We start from the raw sequence: 19,005 nt of genomic DNA, 5'->3' as shown, positions 1-19,005 counted from the left end.
AGAAAAAATCAATATGTTTTTTCAGTTTAACTTTTATTTGTCTTATGCAGTAATTGTTTGGCATTAAATAGGCTCTATTATTGGTTTCTCCCTGACTCTGTGCCCTCACTTTGTAGTTATCTGTTCACAGGTAGGAACAAGACAACAGGTCTTGAATCTCTTGTTTCCAGACCTCAAAGATTAATTCTCTTTTTCAGTGGATTAGATATGGAAATTGAGAATTCAGAATAGCTTGATTTAGCCCCTGAAAGACCTTTATAAAGGAGCACAGGCAACCAGAGGCAAAAACTAGTTATCTACAGCCAGACATCCACTGAATTGTTACTGTGATAGATTTGTAATTACACTCAAAAAGTTGATTTAAAATTATATTAAGGGTCTGATTTCACCGCAAAATCCAAATAATTCAAAGTAAGTCTGTCACACACCTATTTGTCTCTAGCTATTATACTCAAGTGGATCTTTATCAGGTGTCTCAAAACAGTACAATGCACCTTACATACTATAGCAGTTTCAATATAGACACAATGCAGTGAACATACAGTGACATCCTCTCTTAACTTCTGTGTGTTATCAAGAAAGCGTTAGAAGACATTTCAAATGTAGTTTTTTATATTTAAACCTAAATAAAGACTATTTTGCAGCTTCTCACAGAAAATTAGAATCCCCAACACCAACAAAACCATAATTTTTCCAGTATTCTACTTATCTTAACTGTGCATTTTCTGAACAGTACAAAGTAATCAAGTCTGAAATCAAGTCTGCATGTGTGCATTCCCACTGTGTGTGGTAAAAAGAATACAAAATAAAAGATACAAAGGGATGCAACTGGCAAATTGGCTCACAGAACAAAGCTCTCATCACCATTTCTGGGGCTTCCTACCTATTTTTGATATTTCTACAGCACTTACTAACTCAATATCTGAGTACTAATTCTTTTATTGGAACCCAGTCAAAACCAAGAGACCCGAGTGGAATCTGATTTAAGAAAAAATCTCCTACGCTTGAAGAAACTGGAGAGGCTTCAGAATCTCTTCTAAACCCTGCTATTACTTCTCAAGTACTCTATTTTCTGGGCTCAGTGAGGGAGTCCCCACTAAATCTCAGATGGTGAATGTGCCCTGATATGCCTGTGATGAGAGAAGATGACTTAACTACAAGTGTATAAGGCTTGTTCCTTCAAGATGCTGTACCAAATTTCTCACTCCTTTAAAAAACATTTTGCTGTAAGAACTCAACCTTCTCGGGTCCCTCAGCTCTATCAGAACCTATATTATTCTGGCTATATGGTGGGGTTTTTTAAATGGAAGACCCACTGCAAATACAGATAAAATAATCCTACTGGATTGTAATAGGATTTGTGTTTTAAATGTAATAGCATTTAGCAAAAGTAATGGCACACAAAAAGTCATCCCTCTCACCTGATTACATGAATCTCAGTGATCTTTTAATAAATGGCACACCAGTTAGTCTTCTTAATAGATATGACATAGCAACAGTGGACAATAGCATTCTTCAGTTAACATGGAACACACATTCAGATTTCATTGAGTCCACAATTGTATAATTTAAGATGCTTGTCTGAAAGGATTTCCCCTCCCCCTTACCTTCTCTTTCTTTCTTTCTCCACTTAATTATAGTTTGCATTGTTAATATAAATACTGTAAATATACCATAGTACAAAAACTTGCATTTCTTTCAATTATATCCTACCTTAAAACACTGAAAACGTAAATGATAACCAACTGCTTTAAATTGCTTCCTTAAAAGCAATGGGTCGCATTCAGATTTTGGACAAAGTTTTTGGACAGTTCACCACAGTTTTGGTTACTCTGTCTCATCTCTACTATTAATAGTACTCATTTATGGGCTGCTCCTGCAGTCCTAACACAAGCAAGACTCCTATTTAGGCCTGGAGTGAAGATGGTAACACAAGACACACCAATGTACATAATATGGTTCTCTCCAAGTATTATTCTCTGGGGTTGTTCTAGATGACCTCCTGAGGTCTCTTCCAACCCTAATCTATGATTTTAGGATTCTAAACGAATTCATACATCACATACATTTTTTGGGGATTATTATACAACTTGAGTTTTATGAAACATGAGGCTGATTAGACTAAATAACCACCATCCAGGATGAAAAGTAAAAATTCTCTGCAGTTTAAGGGTACAAAAAAAACTCTACTTGGATGTACCTACTGAAAACATTAGTAGCTTCTGGTTATATTTAATGATGATGTAGCTCACTTCATGTATGAAAGAGTTCTGAAAACAAATATCAGCTTTCCGTACCCATAAAGAACGTAACTAAACTTCATCTTTTATTTAAGGAAGATTTTAAAAAACAAACCAACCAACCTATTATTCCTGTTAACCTATTCCTGTTAATATTGGTGCTTACAGAATTGGGGTGGAGCGTGATGGTTGCTTGGTATTTTTTTAACTACTTGGTGAAAGCAGGTTCAAAGTAAGATAGTACTTTACAGCTATCTATTGTATATAGTAACACCAAAAGCTTCACCTAGTTTGGCTTCATTATATCTTCCTTAATTGAGCCTTTAAAAAAAAAAAAAGCTGTGTTCTAATGTGGTATGTATTAATCGGTTTTCAAGAGGGGATTCCTGAAGTAGTTTAGACATCTCAATTAGGGATGCATTGCAACATCAGTACAAAATTTAAACCTCTTGTGATGGTCCAAAGATTGACTTAGAGCTAAATCCATTGTACTGATGCAGTCTCTGCATTTAATTTGTACCTAGGTAGTACGGTAAAAGTACTTCTACAGTTGATTGATTCATCAGCTGCTGAAGACTAAAGTAAAACTGGATCTTGTGTATTGGAGGCTGCCACAGAGGGGGAGCTTAATTTATCATCAATTTGCCAGTTTCTCAGCAGTGGTTGTTAATGATGGCGGCATGAGGCTGCCTTTTAGCAGGATTCAATTGAGTTATTTTCCTAACTTTTTATTTTTGAAGTTGTCAAGGTTCCTCCCCCACTCTGAACTCTAGGGTACAGATGTGGGGACCTGCATGAAAAACCTCCTAAGCTTATCTTTACCAGCTTAGGTCAAAACTTCCCCAAGGTACAAAATATTCCACCCGTCGTCCTTGGATTGGCCGCTACCACCACCAAACTAATACTGGTTACTGGGGAAGAGCTGTTTGGACGCGTCTTTCCCCCCAAAATACTTCCCAAAACCTTGCACCCCACTTCCTGGACAAGGTTTGGTAAAAAGCCTCACCAATTTGCCTAGGTGACTACAGACCCAGACCCTTGGATCTTAAGAACAATGAACAATCCTCCCAACACTTGCACCCCCCCTTTCCTGGGAAATGTTGGATAAAAAGCCTCACCAATTTGCATAGGTGACCACAGACCCAAACCCTTGGATCTGAGAACAATGAAAAAGCATTCAGTTTTCTTACAAGAAGACTTTTAATAAAAATAGAAGTAAATAGAAATAAAGAAATCCCCCCTGTAAAATCAGGATGGTAGATATCTTACAGGGTAATTAGATTCAAAAACATAGAGAACCCCTCTAGGCAAAACCTTAAGTTACAAAAAAGATACACAGACAGAAATAGTTATTCTATTCAGCACAATTCTTTTCTCAGCCATTTAAAGAATCATAATCTAACACATACCTAGCTAGATTACTTACTAAAAGTTCTAAGACTCCATTCCTGGTCTATCCCCGGCAGAAACCAGCATATAGACACACACACCCTTTGTTTCTCTCCCTCCTCCCAGCTTTTGAAAGTATCTTGTCTCCTCATTGGTCATTTTGGTCAGGTGCCAGCGAGGTTACCTTTAGCTTCTTAACCCTTTACAGGTGAGAGGAGCTTTCCCCTGGCCAGGAGGGATTTCAAAGGGGTTTACCCTTCCCTTTATATTTATGACAGAAGTCTTTTACATAAACATTTGAAATCTGTCAGACATGCATAAGGATGATATGAAATGCAGATTGAAATCTGAAGAACATCTTGAAATTTTTCTCACAGCTTTGTGTTCATTTCCAAAGCTCAACTTTCCATGCCAAGCATGAGCATTTTTTTAAAATCTGTTTATTAAATATTAAGCAATCAAGTTAGAAACAATAAGACACTATGTTATTTGTACAAGCACAGCTCTGCTGCGGCTAGTAGAATTCCAAGAACCGACACATAGCAATAGGTATTACAGCTGAGTAAGTCAGTATCTGATCATATAAACATCATGGAGCATACTAGTAACAACCAAACCAACAACAAGGGATTATTAAAATCAAAATAGTATCTAATGCAAATCCAGGTTGTCTGTAGGCAATTATACAAAATTGGTAGTATTACCAGAACAAAAACTAGAGTTATACACGCAGGCTGTGATCCAGGAAACACTTAATCATGTACTTGACTTTAAGCATGCAAATCCCATTGACTTAAGTTAAGCTCATCTGTATTTCTGGGCAAAAGTAAGATAAACCTATGAAAAGTATGTTTGCCCCTATTAGCCAACAACTATTATTTATTAGCATTATTTTTCCAAGGAAGACAGAACATAGTAAAACATTTAATGAGGTACCATTTCAATAAAGGTCTGAGACGATAAACTTTATGATTTAAATATGTACATCAAGTTCTCTGGCTCTAGGCATTGGTCAAGGTGCTTAATCTTTATCAAAGTTTGTGGCATGTTAAGTTGGGAGCAGGTTTTATTAAAACACTTTGTTAGCTGCATCAAGGTCTCTAAGCCAGGCACATTTTCTTATCTGCTACTGTTCCCAACTTAGCTGGAAAAAGAACTGAGGCCTCTAGACATTCCACTACAAACTGTCTCTTCACATTATGAATTCCTGCGTCTATGTCTGAGGTGCAGAACTCTAGTCAGGGAAAGGAGAAAATATTAAACCTATGTTTCTTTCGCAGTTCTTTCTTTGTCCTGCTCATGTGACAAGGTAAAATAAGTAGTACAATACTTCTTTCCTGATAGGATTTTACCTGTCTCAGTGAGATCTTGTAAATTCACTGCAGGTAGGTCAGACCTTTTCATACATTTAACTTCATTAACAGGACTTACTGGAGTTCACTAACCAATTTATACGGTTGGTGATCTGCAGAAGTGAGAAAAAGGAGAAGCTGGTCAACTGAGACAGAAGTTGGGAACAGTAGTGTAAGGGGACTGTTGCCCCCTTACTAACATTCAGTGGGGGTGTTTTAGTTGCTAGCTCCCAGTACTAAAAAGGGGAAAGGTCAATGGGGAATCAGGACCCTGAGACTGCCAGTCCCTAGGAGCAATGGGGAGAGGTCAATGCTCCAGGTCAGCCTGAATGACAGGGTGGGCTAATCAGGGAGGTCCCGTCCTCCATGTGAGCTGGAATTGCCTGGGTCAGACAGAGTGGGGCTGAGCTAAGGAGAAAGCAGGAGACCAAGCTAAGCTGGGGAGCAGAGCTGTGCCAGATCCAGAGGGACCAGAAAAGCAGCCCAGAGAGAGCAGACCCTGTCCAGGGAGCAGAGCTACAGCCCCAAAGCTAGAGGCACAGCGCAGAGAGAGCAGACTTGCCCTAGGAGCAGAGTTGCAGCAACCAGAGCCAGAGGGGCCAGAAAAGCAGCCCACGAAGCAGGTCAGTGCTGGGAGCAGAGTCACAGAAGCAGCCTGCAGAGCAGACCTGTCCTGGGAGCAGAGCTGTAGCAACCAGAGCCAGAGGGGCCAAAGAAGCAGCCCAGGGAGCTGGAGGCAGAGCAGCAGCAGTGCTGAGACAGAGTGGTGGAACTGGGGCTGGAGCAGTCCAGAGCTGGGTGTGGTGAGCAGCTGGGGAGAGCGCGGGGACCCTGGGCAGCGGGCCCAGCACAGGGAGACGCCTCAGCCAAGAGGCTCTGCAGGCCAGGCTTGGATCGTAACCCCGACAGGGCGGGGGCGACACTGGGAAGAAGGGTCCTACCACTTAGAGCCTGAGAGCGTGTGGCCACCACCAGAGCAAGTGTCCATCCCTGCAGCACAGCCAGGACCTGAGAAGGCGGCCTGGGACTTACAAGGAACAGACTGTGAACTGCCCAGACATTCCAGAGACACGGTTTGTGATGTTCCCTGCCACAGAGCAGGTTAATGTGTTTCCTTTAACCTTTCCCATTATTCCTTATTCTTTTTAAAATAAATTGTTGATTAAATAACTTGCATTTGCTTTAAATTGTATGTAATGGTCAGTGGGTCAGAGAAGTGTCCAATGCAGAGAGAGTACCCCGGAGTGGGGACACCCTTGCCCCTGTCCTAGGTGACCACAGCAGGTCACAGCAGGAATCCTGGGCCCAGCCTTGTTGGGGTTATGAGGACTCTGCCAGACAGGAGAGTGGAAGGGGAGTCCTCAAGGGCAGGGAGGCCACTGGGTAAAGGAAGTTGGAGCGAGGACTCAGATCCTTTCGCTAGCCCACTTCACCGCGGTCGTGCAGGAGCCAGGAAAGTTCCCCACAATAGCGGGACTATTCCCCCGCTTACAGTAGCGCTCCCTTTTCACCAGAAGAACTCCATCTCGTTCTGTGATGGCAGTAAGAGGTGGCATCATATTTTCTGCACCATAACCCGGAAGAAAAGAGTGGGTACACTCTTGTCCATGGAACATCTGGTGTCCTCCATGAAGAGCAGAAAATAAATCCAAGAGCGTTATTAAGCATGCAGAGGCCTCAAACAGCTTCCTGATCAGCTAACACCTTCCAGTCCTTCTTTGACCTAGTCAAATGCCCTGCAGCAATCACTGATAGAAGCCTTCTGGGACTTGGTGCCAACCCAGCATGGAGGGATGTGATGATTTGCTGAACTCACACAATTGCTAGTGCCAGTAGAGCACTGATATTAGCACAACAATACCATTCCCAGAGAGAAAGATTCTCTGGTTATTCTCTGAAGCTGTGAACACTTCCACTTATAGTGCTCACAAACCAAAGCTCTTGAATATGTTTCATAACGCAAGCTCTAAGTCATTTGCACTTGTCAAACATGAGCATTGTTTCATTAGCAAAGAGTGAAGCTGAATGCAGGTTCAGCTGAACAAGTGGAAGTTTATTTAATTCTGCTCTGTCCATGTGGCTGAGCAGCTTCCAAACTAATTCCCTGCTTCCCGGAGTCCTGTCAATTAGAGACCTGCCAGAAACATGGGCCCTCTGACTCCAGTTCTACTGACCATGATATAGGCATGTCAACTGTAGCCATACAAGTACCACAAGGACAGTAAAGCCAACCCTGTAGACTACAGGCTTCACCGTACTCCAGTACGGATGCCAACCACTGACGGCATATAAATACATTTGCATTTCACTGGCACACATGTACAATCTAAAGCACTTACAATGAGTAAATTTCAATTTGCAACTAGAACTAGTGGGAAAAAGATTTAGCAACCAAACAAAGAGTTTTTAAGGAAGATTTTTCATTCATTCTAATTTTTTTCCCCCATGAACTTTTGGGAGTTTCTTTTAGAAATGAAATTGTTTTCCAACTTCTTCCAGTGAGGGAGAGTTAGAAAAGGAAAAGAAGGAATGGAAATCTCTAAATCAAGTAACTGAAAATAGAAAACACTTTTTTCCCAGTTTCCAAAAACCAAAAAGCCATTTTAAGTAGAAACGAAACCAAAACTAAATTTTTCAAGTATCATTTCACGACTAAATGAAATGAAAAAAAACTGTTATATTTTGAATTGAGAATTCCCACAGAAAACCCAAAGACTTTTGGTCAGAAAATTTTAAAAGGTGATTTTTCCTGTGAAATTTTCCATGGGAAAAATTTTGCTTTTCCAATTCACTCTAATGGTAACACTCAGGATCACAAGCTGTGTTCCTCAGACTGTGAACTACAGAGTCTGGGAACGACAGGTGCTGTGCATACTCCTAACATCCTGATTAAAATATCCCCTTCATACTTATTACAACCAAGACATTTCTCTTCTGTGTTAAGACGACAAGCTTGTGTTCTTGAAAGAGTACACACTACCCTGGGAACTAGTGTTTCTACACAAATAAGGGCAGAAAACAAGATCTAGGATTATCTTTATTTTACACATCTGGAATCTGAGGCTCCAGAGACACCTGAACAAGAGTGGCTCTATTTTCACAAGGGTTGAGCAGACACAGTTTCAGCTGAAGTCAAGGGGAGTTGTAAGTGCTCAGCACTTCTAGATTTAGGAGCTTAGTTGTAGGCATCTATGTTTGAAAATGTTGATCTCTGGGACTTGACAAATATAGAGGGAATCCGTGTCCAGGCTAGGATTAGTCCCTTGCCTAGCCCACTAAATCATGCAGCCTTCCAAACTATTCAGCTGTCTCACCATGTGGCCAGAAGTCATGCTAGCTCCTCTGAACAGGAGCTGGATCAGCCTTAAGCAGTTGACTGTTAGGGAACTTATGGCAGCTCTAGTGCTGTCAGCAATAACCTGCACAAAAAACCTGCACAAGAAAGCTACAAAGTGCATTGAACTGATCCTTGATTTTTGGAAAGGTCCCATATGGATTATGCTTTGACCAGACCCAGAAGGCCAGACCTGGATGCCAGTGTTATCTAGGAAAGATCAGTGACAAGTATTCCACCCTAGCAATTCATTTATATCAGTCACATTTTCAATCAGACAATGATTAGAAATCTTGTTCCTTCCCCTCCTTTAATGAAAGCTGAAATTCCCTGTTGGAAACATGAATGGCCCCCTATCTATCTCTGTTCACCCCTGGAAAAACCAATAAGAGACTGAAATCCACTGAAGAGATGGAAAGGCTAAAAGGACTCCTGGCAGTAATTATATGTAGGTACAATGGGTCAAATACACCAGTGTCACTCCTCTGATTTCAGTAGGGTTGCATCAGGAATGAATTTGGTCCCTGAGTGGATGCAGTTCTTGTCTGATTCCAGATAAGACAAAGCATTCCTCTAGCCCACCTGGTAGAGATTAAACATAAGTACATTCCGGCAAGGCTTTAATTGGGGATTGGTCCTGCTTTGAGCAGGGGGTTGGACTAGATGACCTCCTGAGGTCCCTTCCAACCCTGATATTCTATGATAAGAGCTCAGCATCTTGCAGGATCTGTCCCTAGGGTAGAAGATGAGAGTTCTAGCAACTGACCCTACAGAGGAGCATTCATGGATGTACAGCTACCTCCACCTCCCTTTCTGCAACAGCTATGCAGATCCTCTATTCCACAAAAAATGAAGCAAAACAAAACAACCCCTGCCACCAAAAAATGCCCAAACCTATCATTTACAGGTGCCAGCAAACACAAATTCAAACACTTGTGTTCCCAAGTGTGTGTCTGAGTTCCATACACATCATACCACTACATGCCAGTGGCTTTAAATTAGAGTGAGATGCAAGACTGGGAGAGGAAGTTCATAGTGTAATTAAGAAATAGTTTATCTCCTCCTCGGCTCATTTTTCTGCTTCCCTCTTTCCCTGCTCCATTCAGTGTTTCTCATTCTGAATCTTTAGTCATCTTGGCACCAGCATTACTGTTCTCACACCTTCATAGAGGCATGAAAGCCAAAAAGCAGGTGACTGTTAAATCTTCCTAGACAAGGTAGAAAGAATCAAAAGGAGAAAAATGTGAATGAGTGGAGGGTTTTGTGCTGCTTTGGAGTGCAATGCAGTGCAACTATTTGAAGTATATCCTATTACCAGCAATGGCACAGTCTGCCTTGTGTCCAGAAATGCCAGCTTCCCGGTTTCAGGCGGCTGTATAATCTCACTAGAACACAAGCCTGTCATCTTCAAAATCCTGCAGAATTAGGGAGATTGTTCCCTCGCTGAATGTCAGTCAAATTTATAAGGCAAAATAATACTCAGTGACGAAGTCCACGGCTGCAAGCGGGTGTGACTCCCCAGTCTAAATTGGGCCAAATAATCTCCATCTATTTATACATAATCTATATCTGGACCATTGATATTTTTACCTTCCTTTGTTCAGTCTCCCTGCTGTTGTTTTTTGAATCCCATGCAAAAGTGACCTTTACCCATGTCACAGTTAATGACAGGGGAAAGGTTGGTAAGAGGCAAAGATGTTCCACGGTTATTTGTGTCGGCTATAATTGGCATGAGAATATTAAATGAAACAGTGAAACAAAAAAGCCATTTTGACAAGCTGCAATACTGGCTAAGATTATATTAATGTTCAGGTTTGTTCTGACATTTTTCATTTTCAGAGGAACCCTGCCTCAGTCTGTATTGCTACTTGGGAAGGATTAGCAGCGGCTGTGGGCAATTTATGACAGACATTACACAATATGGGAACCAATGATTTTTTCCCCCACTTTTGACATTTCAAACCAGAACACATCAGGCTAAATCTGAATAAATTCCGGTATAACATTTTTGGCCACATTTCAACATCCTTCTGGGACTTTCTGCATGTTGTCAGTACCACACAAATTCATCATACAGATGGTGCATCTTTTTCAGAAATGGCAGGACATTGTTTTTAAGGATTTGCAAAATATTCGATTCATTTCTCACATAATTTATTCATATTATGGTACAAAACTGTGCATTGTGTGGCAAAAGGAGGACCCCAAGGAATGTGTTACACCTACAATCAATGCAGGTATTATTTCAGATCATTATCATATTCAAACAGACTGTGGTCTACATACAGGGTGTCTTTTTAAGTCATCTTAAAGTATTGTATCTGAAGAGTCAGGTGTATATGATGTCCATTTTAGGACACCCTAAGTTATCAGGGACTAAGATCACGTCTCAAGGTTGATCAAAAAAGGGTTAAAGCTTAGCAGTGAAACATGTAAGAGATTTGGGTTTATTTGTTTTTTAAATAAAAAAGCTTATGTATTATTAAACATAGACAGAACTGCAATGTCATCATAGACTAACACTAGGATTTATCCTGCAACTGACCAGTGCATTAAATCTAAAAGTTTCTTTGTCTACCATTCGGGGTGCCTGCAAGAGCATTTTAAAAATATTCAGCAGCTATAATGACAAAAATAGCACATCCCATCATAAAACTTTTGTAATCTAGCTGCAGCCACTATACCTAAAATGGAATCTAAATGGACTCATGTTGAAAAGCCAGTTATTGAGAGCTTGACATTCAGCTGACTGCTGGTAACAGGAACATCATTGTTAATTACAGAGACGAGAGTTGCACAGAAACAACAGCTGGTTTTTAAAAGTCCATCAAATAACTTCTGAATTAGCAGTTCCTTGCTTCTGTGCAAAATCTGAATACAAGTTTTTTTCCTGCTGGAGGTAGTAGGCTGATGGAATTACACACCATCAATGCTGACTAGGAAAATAAGAGTCAAACTTCAAACATAAAAGGGAGAAAATTCTCAGCTGGTGTAAATCAGTGTCACTCCCTTGAAGTCAATGGAGTTATACTTATTTACTCCACGTGAGAATTTGGCCCATGGTCACTAAATATTGCTCCATCCTGCTCTCACTGAAGTCAATGACAATATCCCACTGACTCCACTGGGAGCAGGATTAGACCCATAATTATTTATGCCGAGACTACATGGGACAGTTGCACCAGTTTAACGTAAATCCATTTTTAAACGGATATACTTAAACTGGTGCAAAACCCTATGTAGACACTTGTCTTTCAGTTTATGAATAGTTTTTTTCAGTTCAACTTATACCTGATCCCAGTTGATTTGAGCTAAACCACGCACACACACACACACAAAAGGCATTCTTATATTGAAATGAGTGTACACATCAAGGTTTCCATTGGCTTAATTATGTCAGGTTATGTTGGTGCAGCTTTCCCACATAGCCAAACTTTAGCAGACAATTCAGAGCAGACAATACAAAGAAGTGAAACATGCTTTATATCTTTTAGAAATTTAGTCTAGGGAACATCTGCAGTGTTGGCTGTACAAGTGTATTCAACCTTTAATATTCCTCTCGTGCAAACATTATTTATAAGTTGAACAATGATAATTATTGTTCATTAATAACGAATGTTCTTTCCATCAAGAGAAAATTGTGTCCTTAATGAAATTAGAGAAAGTTGTGTCCTTCACATTCCAGTACTGGCTCCTCTTAAAGTGTTATAAAGATGTGTCGCCAGCTCATGCCCTGTGATCGGCACACATAGCGGGTTCTCTGGAGAACTGGCCAAGAATTTTTGATAAAATGTTTTTGCGTCAGAAAATGCTTCTTCCTCAATGCTGAAACCTTTTGCAGAAATGTATCTGTTTTGATTAAACTTTCATCTACTACGTTGCTCAGGTCCAACATACAATTTTGGTAAAAATGAGAGAGCAAGACAGACAACTGGGTGCTTAGGGCACTCACCTGGAATCTGGGAGAGACAGAGTCAAGTCTCTCCTCCAAATTAAGCAGAGCAGAGACCAGAACCCAGACCTTCTACATTCTAGGTGAGTGTTCTGACCACCCTGCTAATCTGGGGTGGCTAGTTAGCTCTCTGTCACCAGAAATTGCATCCTGGACTTGAGCAACCTTCCTAATGAAAGTTAATTTTTTTTTTTGTGAAATTTAAGTTTGAAAGGTCTCAGTTTTGTTCTGCTACAGAATAAAAACAAATTTCAAAACCTTAATAATGCTTAATAAAGGAGTGCTTGTTTTCTGACCAGCCCTAGTTCTCTACACAGATCTTCCTCATCCTATGTGATTGAGGGAGTCAGCCATCCCTGCAGCCCCAGACTTTGTGAAGAAGCCTCTACAGCTGCCAGTGCGAAGTCATTGCTCTGCTGGGGAAGAGAGACTCTGAGCATATGGAAGCTGGGGAGAAAACTGAGGGCCTGGAACAAGAATGGGGGCAGCCCTGACTTTTGAAGTATGAGAAAAAACGAAATGTGCCTGTCTGCTCTCAGATATCGCCAACCTCTTCTCGCTTCAGAAAATAGCCACCCACATTTAATGCATTTCCTCTTCTTTACTACTGCTCAAATCTTATTCTTGAAACCAATATCATAGCTGTATTGCTTAAGTTGTTTTTCCCTCCAAATATAATAATTCTATTAAAGAAACACCTGGGAGCAAAGAACATTCATCTTTAGCTACATTATTGGGCACTTACCTTGGCTTAAGCCATGGGATGCAGAACTGCAGCTATGAAACTCAGTGGTATCTTTGAAGAACAGGAGGGTTAATCCCTGATCTTCCAGGGTTATCTGCTGCTGGAGCCTGCCACAGTGTGGCATGAGTGAAGGACACGATAGCTGAGGGCAAGACAGGAAAAGCCTTCTGTGATTTTCATGAAAATACATTAAACTAGACCATTATCATAATTTTGATCAAAATTGTTCCACTTACCAAAGCAAGCAGTAGTCCCATCATCCTTCCCTGGTTCTCTTAGCGCATGTGGGATTCAACAATTTATTGAAGTTAAAAGCATGAATGGATTTTAAGACTGTCCCAATCCTGCAAAGTGCCAGCACTTCCTTGCAGGATTTGGTCCTTGAGGAGTTGTATACCCAAATTATTTTTCTGCATAGAAGTTTTCTGTATAGGGTTTCTTTCTAGTTTGGGAGAGGGGTGATTACCAAGAGACAGGGACTTGGTTTTGTGCTAGTTCACTTTTAGATCTAAAAGGCTTTAGGACTCCTTTACTCTCTTAGATGTATGGGAGTTCTCCTTGTAGTCCAATCTTTATTTTTTTCATATTAAAAGTTTTCCAGGGCAGGGATTTTGGTTTATGTTTAGTATATTTTACCTGTTCTAAAGCACTGCACACAATACTGGCAGTATATCTTAACCATACTTAAGGCTGTAAAACAGTTTCCATTATAGCCCCTTTCTCACATGCCCATGACTTGCTGAAACATTCACTTTTGGACCTTGAGATGATTTGTAAATGGCTGAAGGATTTTGATCAATGGGAGAGTTCAAAAATGCACTTTTCACGTAGTAAAAACAAAATTCTAAGTGAAAACAGAATTAGCAAATCTTCATGGGGCTGGAAATAGCTGCTGGAACTGAAGAGCTAACTACCCTAGAGCTCCCAAAGTTGCTAACCCTGGAACAGCATTATCAAGGGTGAGAATCCTCCTTTTAAAATTCCCTAGTGTAGCCAAACTTCAGGAGGGGCAGAGACAATGAGAAATGACATCATAAAGAAGGTGAGGCTACATTAATATCATCTATAGTTTTGGCAAATACTCACTGATTTTTTCAATTCTGTAAAATGTTTGTATTTCCTGTCCTTTCCACCTGCACCTGGCACCTTATTACGTTACAGGTCTTATATGTTAGCCATTTTCCATCTAGCCCAGTTAAAATGGTCAGGTTAGAATATTTTTTCTCTTTTAAAAGGCTGAAGGATTGTTCTCACATTTCTGAAGCAGCAAATGTAAACTCCTGGATTGCTATAACAGTCTTACTATCGTGTCACAGACAGTCTGTAGAGAGGTTATCTGGGGCTCATCTCTCTCGGGGCGGTGGGGAACCACACCGCCTCACTAAATTGGGGAATGGATCTTGCGGGGAATTAGTCCAGCCACAGGAGTCGTCCTCTGTGGCCTTTGTAAAGGTAGAAATAACACAGTAAGCCCAGGCCCTAGGTCAGGGTGGGGCACTGGTGAGTCAGGCGCTCAGGTTCTCAGGCAGGGGCGGAGCAACAACAGTATATAAACAGTAGGCCCAGGCCCTAAGTTCCAAAGGGCCTGGGAGAGGGGGAGACTGTTACCCGCGAGTTGGGTGGCAGGGGAGGACGCAGGCCCTCCCACTCCACTGCGTCCCAGCCCAGGGCCCTAGCAGCGGCAGAAGACCTGCTGCTGTGTCAGTGGGGATCCTGGTCGCAACACACTGACAGGGGTTCTGGCAGTGCTGCAGCCAGACTAGGGTCAGCTGCCCCGGCTACTTCCAGACTTCCCTTCTTGAGATACCTGGGTCAGGGTGGTGTCCTTCGGGGGTCCAGCACCATGGGCTCCTCAGGATAGCTGGCGTGGGGCAGGCTCGGCAACTCCTCTGGTTGCTGGCGCGGGGCAGGCTCGGCAACTCCTTGAGTTTCCCACAGGCTGCTGGGGTTTCCCAATCGCAAGCTAGGCCGGAGGTGTCTGGCCTTCCCGGTGGCTGCTCTCCCAGTGAGCCCTGAGGTTGGGCCTTTATACTTCCGGGGTAATGCCTGACCCTCTGAGGGGGCAGGCTCAGAGCTCCCTGGCTCCACCCACTCTGGTGCCTGGAGGGACTCATCTCTCTCCGGGACAGTGGGGAACCACACTGCCTCACTACACAGTCCCCTTAGGCTCTCCAGTCTATCTTGCCACCCAGACAAACTAAACTTAGTGATAAATGGTCACTTACATGAAAAATTACAGCGCATTCAGGTTCCAGTCCCAAGAGACCAGTCCTTTACCCCAGATCAATTGATACTGTAGATCCTACACCAATCCTGTAATAAACTATCTCTAAAGGTTTATTAACTAGGAAAAAGGAATAAGAGTTATTTATAGGTTAAACCAAGCAAACATATACACACAAATTAGTTACCAGCTAAATCCTAAGAGTGACAGAGTTGTAGTGATCTGTCTACTCAAAAAAAAAACTAGGAGTCCTTGTGGCACCTTAGAGACTAACAAATTTATTTGGTCATAAGCTTTTGTGGGCTATAACCCACTTCTCTGATGAAGTTGTTTATAGCCCATGAAACCTTATGCCCAAATAAAGTTGTTAGTCTCTAAGGTGCCACAAGGACTCCTCGTTGTTTTTACTGATACAGACTAACACGGCTACCCCTTTGAAATAGAATGGTTTGAATAGACAGGTTTCAAAGGGGTAGCTGTGTTAGTCTGTATCAGTAAAAACAACGAGGAGTCCTTGTGGCACCTTAGAGACTATCAAATTTAATTGGGCATAAGATTTCTTGGGCTAAAACCCTCTTTGTCCGATGCATGGAGTGAAAAATACATTAAGCAGTATATATATATATATGAAAAGATGGGAGTTGCCTTACCAAGTCGGGGATCAGTGCTAACGAGGCCAATTCAATTAAGGTGGAACAACCGGATAGTCTCTATGCAAAAGAATATATGGACACAAATCAGACATCAAGAATTGTAACATTCAAAAACCAGTAGGGGAGCACTTCAGTCTACCTGGACACTCAATAACAGACTTAAAAGTGGCCATTCTTCAACAAAAAAACTTCAAAAACAGACTTCAATAAGAAACTGCAGAACTGGAATTAATTTGCAAACATCTAATTAGGCCTGAATAAAGACTGGGAGTGGATGGATCACTACAAAAAGTAATTTTCCCTCTGCTGATATTCACACCTTCTGTCAACTGTTGGAAATGGGTGACATCCACCTTGATTGCACTGACCTCATTAGCACTACAAAAGTAATCAACTGTTGAGAATAGGCCACTTCCACCTTGATTGAATTGGCCTCATTAGCACTGACCCCCCTTCCCCACTTGCCTGCCACTTCCGCAGGTGGGTACTGTAGCTGTAAGAATGCTTGATAGAGACCTTGTAGTCCATCTTTGCGTGGAATGTTGGTGTAGAGGGCTTCTACATCCATAGTGGCCAGGATGGTGTTATCAGGAAGATCACCGATGGATTGTAGTTTCCTCAGGAAGTCAGTGGACTCCTCCTGAAGGTCGAAACAGCAGACTGGACTTCTACATAGAGTGTTTCTGCCGACGTGCATGGGCTGAAATTGTGGAAAAGCAGCATCACTTGTCCCATAACCTCAGCCGTGTGGAACACAATGCCATCCACAGCCTCAGAAACAACTCTGACATCATAATCAAAAAGGCTGACAAAGGAGGTGCTGGTGTCATCATGAATAGGTCGGAATATGAACAAGAGGCTGCTCGGCAGCTCTCCAACACCACTTTCTACAAGCCATTACCCTCTGATCCCACTGAGAGTTACCAAAAGCAACTACAGCATTTGCTCAAGAAACTCCCTGAAAAAGCACAAGATCAAATCCGCACAGACACACCCCTGGAACCCCGAGCTGGGATATTCTATCTACTACCCAAAATCCATAAACCTGGAAATCCTGGGCACCCCATCATCTCAGGCATTAGCACCCTGACATCAGGATTGTCTGGCTATGTAGACTCCCTCCTCAGGCCCTATGCTACCAGCACTCCCAGCTACCTTCGAGACACCACTGACTTCCTGAGGAAACTACAATCCATCGGTGATCTTCCTGATAACACCATCCTGGCCACTATGAATGTAGAAGCTCTCTACGCCAACATTCCACACAAAGATGGACTACAAGCCGTCAAGAACACTATCCCCGATAATGTCACGGCTAACCTGGAGGCTGAACTTTGTGACTTTGTCCTTACCCATAACTATTTTACATTTGGGGACAATGTATACCTTCAGATCAGCGGCACTGCTATGGGTACCCGCATGGCCCCACCGTATGCCAACATTTTTATGGCTGATTTAGAACAACGCTTCCTCAGCTCTCGTCCCCTAACACCCCTACTCTACTTCCGCTATATTGATGACATCTTCATCATCTGGACCCATGGAAAAGAAGCCCTTGAGGAATTCCACCATGATTTCAACAATTTCCATCCCACCATCAACCTCAGCCTGGTCCAGTCCACACGAGAGATCCACTTCCTGGACACTACAGTGCTAATAAACGATGGTCACATAAACACCACCCTATACCGGAAACCTACTGACCGCTATTCCTACCTACATGCCTCCAGCTTTCACCCTGTCCACACCACACGATCCATCGTCTACAGCCAAGCTCTGCGATACAACCGCATTTGCTCCAACCCCTCAGACAGAGACAGACACCTACAAGATCTCTATCAAGCATTCTTACAACTACAATACCCACCTGCGGAAGTGAAGAAACAGATTGATAGAGCCAGAAGAGTTCCCAGAAGTCACCTACTACAGGACAAGCCTAACAAAGAAAATAACAGAATGCCACTAGCCGTCACCTTCAGCTCCCAACTAAAACGCCTCCAACGCATTATTAAGGCTCTACAACCTATCCTGAAGGATGACCCAACACTCTCACAAATCTTGGGAGACAGGCCAGTCCTTGCCTACAGACAGCCCCCCAACCTGAAGCAAATACTCACCAGCAACCACATACCACACAACAGAACCACTAACCCAGGAACCTATCCTTGCAACAAAGCCCGTTGCCAGCTGTGCCCACATATCTATTCAGGAGACACCATCACAGGGCCTAATAACATCAGCCACACTATCAGAGGCTCGTTCACCTGCACATCCACCAATGTGATATATGCCATCATGTGCCAGCAATGCCCCTCTGCCATGTACATTGGTCAAACTGGACAGTCTCTACGTAAAAGAGTAAATGGACACAAATCAGATGTCAAGAATTATAACATTCATAAACCACTCGGAGAACACTTCAATCTCTCTGGTCACGCGATTACAGACATGAAAGTCGCTATCTTACAACAAAAAAACTTCAAATCCAGACTCCAGCGAGAAACTGCTGAATTGGAATTCATTTGCAAATTGGATACAATTAACTTAGGCTTGAATAGAGACTGGGAGTGGCTTAGTCATTATGCAAGGTAGCCTATTTCCCCTTGTTCTTTTTTTTCAAACCCCCCCCCCCCCCCCGGACATTCTTGTTAAACCCTGGATTTGTGTTGGAAATGGCCCACCTTGATTATCATACACAATGTAAGGAGAGTGGTCACTTTGGATAAGCTATTGCCAGCAGGAGAGTGAGTTTGCGTGTGGGGAGGGGGGTGAGAAAACCTGGATTTGTGCTGGAAATGGCCCAACTTGATTATCATACACATTGTAAGGAGAGTGATCATTTTAGATAAGCTATTACCAGCAGGAGAGTGGGGAGGGAGGAGGTATTTTTTCATGCTTTGTGTGTATATAATAAGATCTTCTAAACTTTCCACAGTATGCATCCGATGAAGTGAGCTGTAGCTCACGAAAGCTTATGCTCAAACAAATTGGTTAATCTCTAAGGTGCCACAAGTACTCCTTTTCTTTTTGCGAATACAGACTAACACGGCTGTTACTCTGAAACCTGTCAAAAATTCTCCAGTGGTTTAAAGCCAACTTTATGCCACTTCTTTCCA

This window comes from Lepidochelys kempii, chromosome 10 (assembly GCF_965140285.1).
Source record: "Lepidochelys kempii isolate rLepKem1 chromosome 10, rLepKem1.hap1, whole genome shotgun sequence".
In the NCBI taxonomy this organism is placed as follows: Eukaryota; Metazoa; Chordata; order Testudines; family Cheloniidae; genus Lepidochelys; species Lepidochelys kempii.
The sequence above is the reverse complement of the archived record's forward strand: the minus strand, read 5'-3'. Positions refer to the sequence as shown.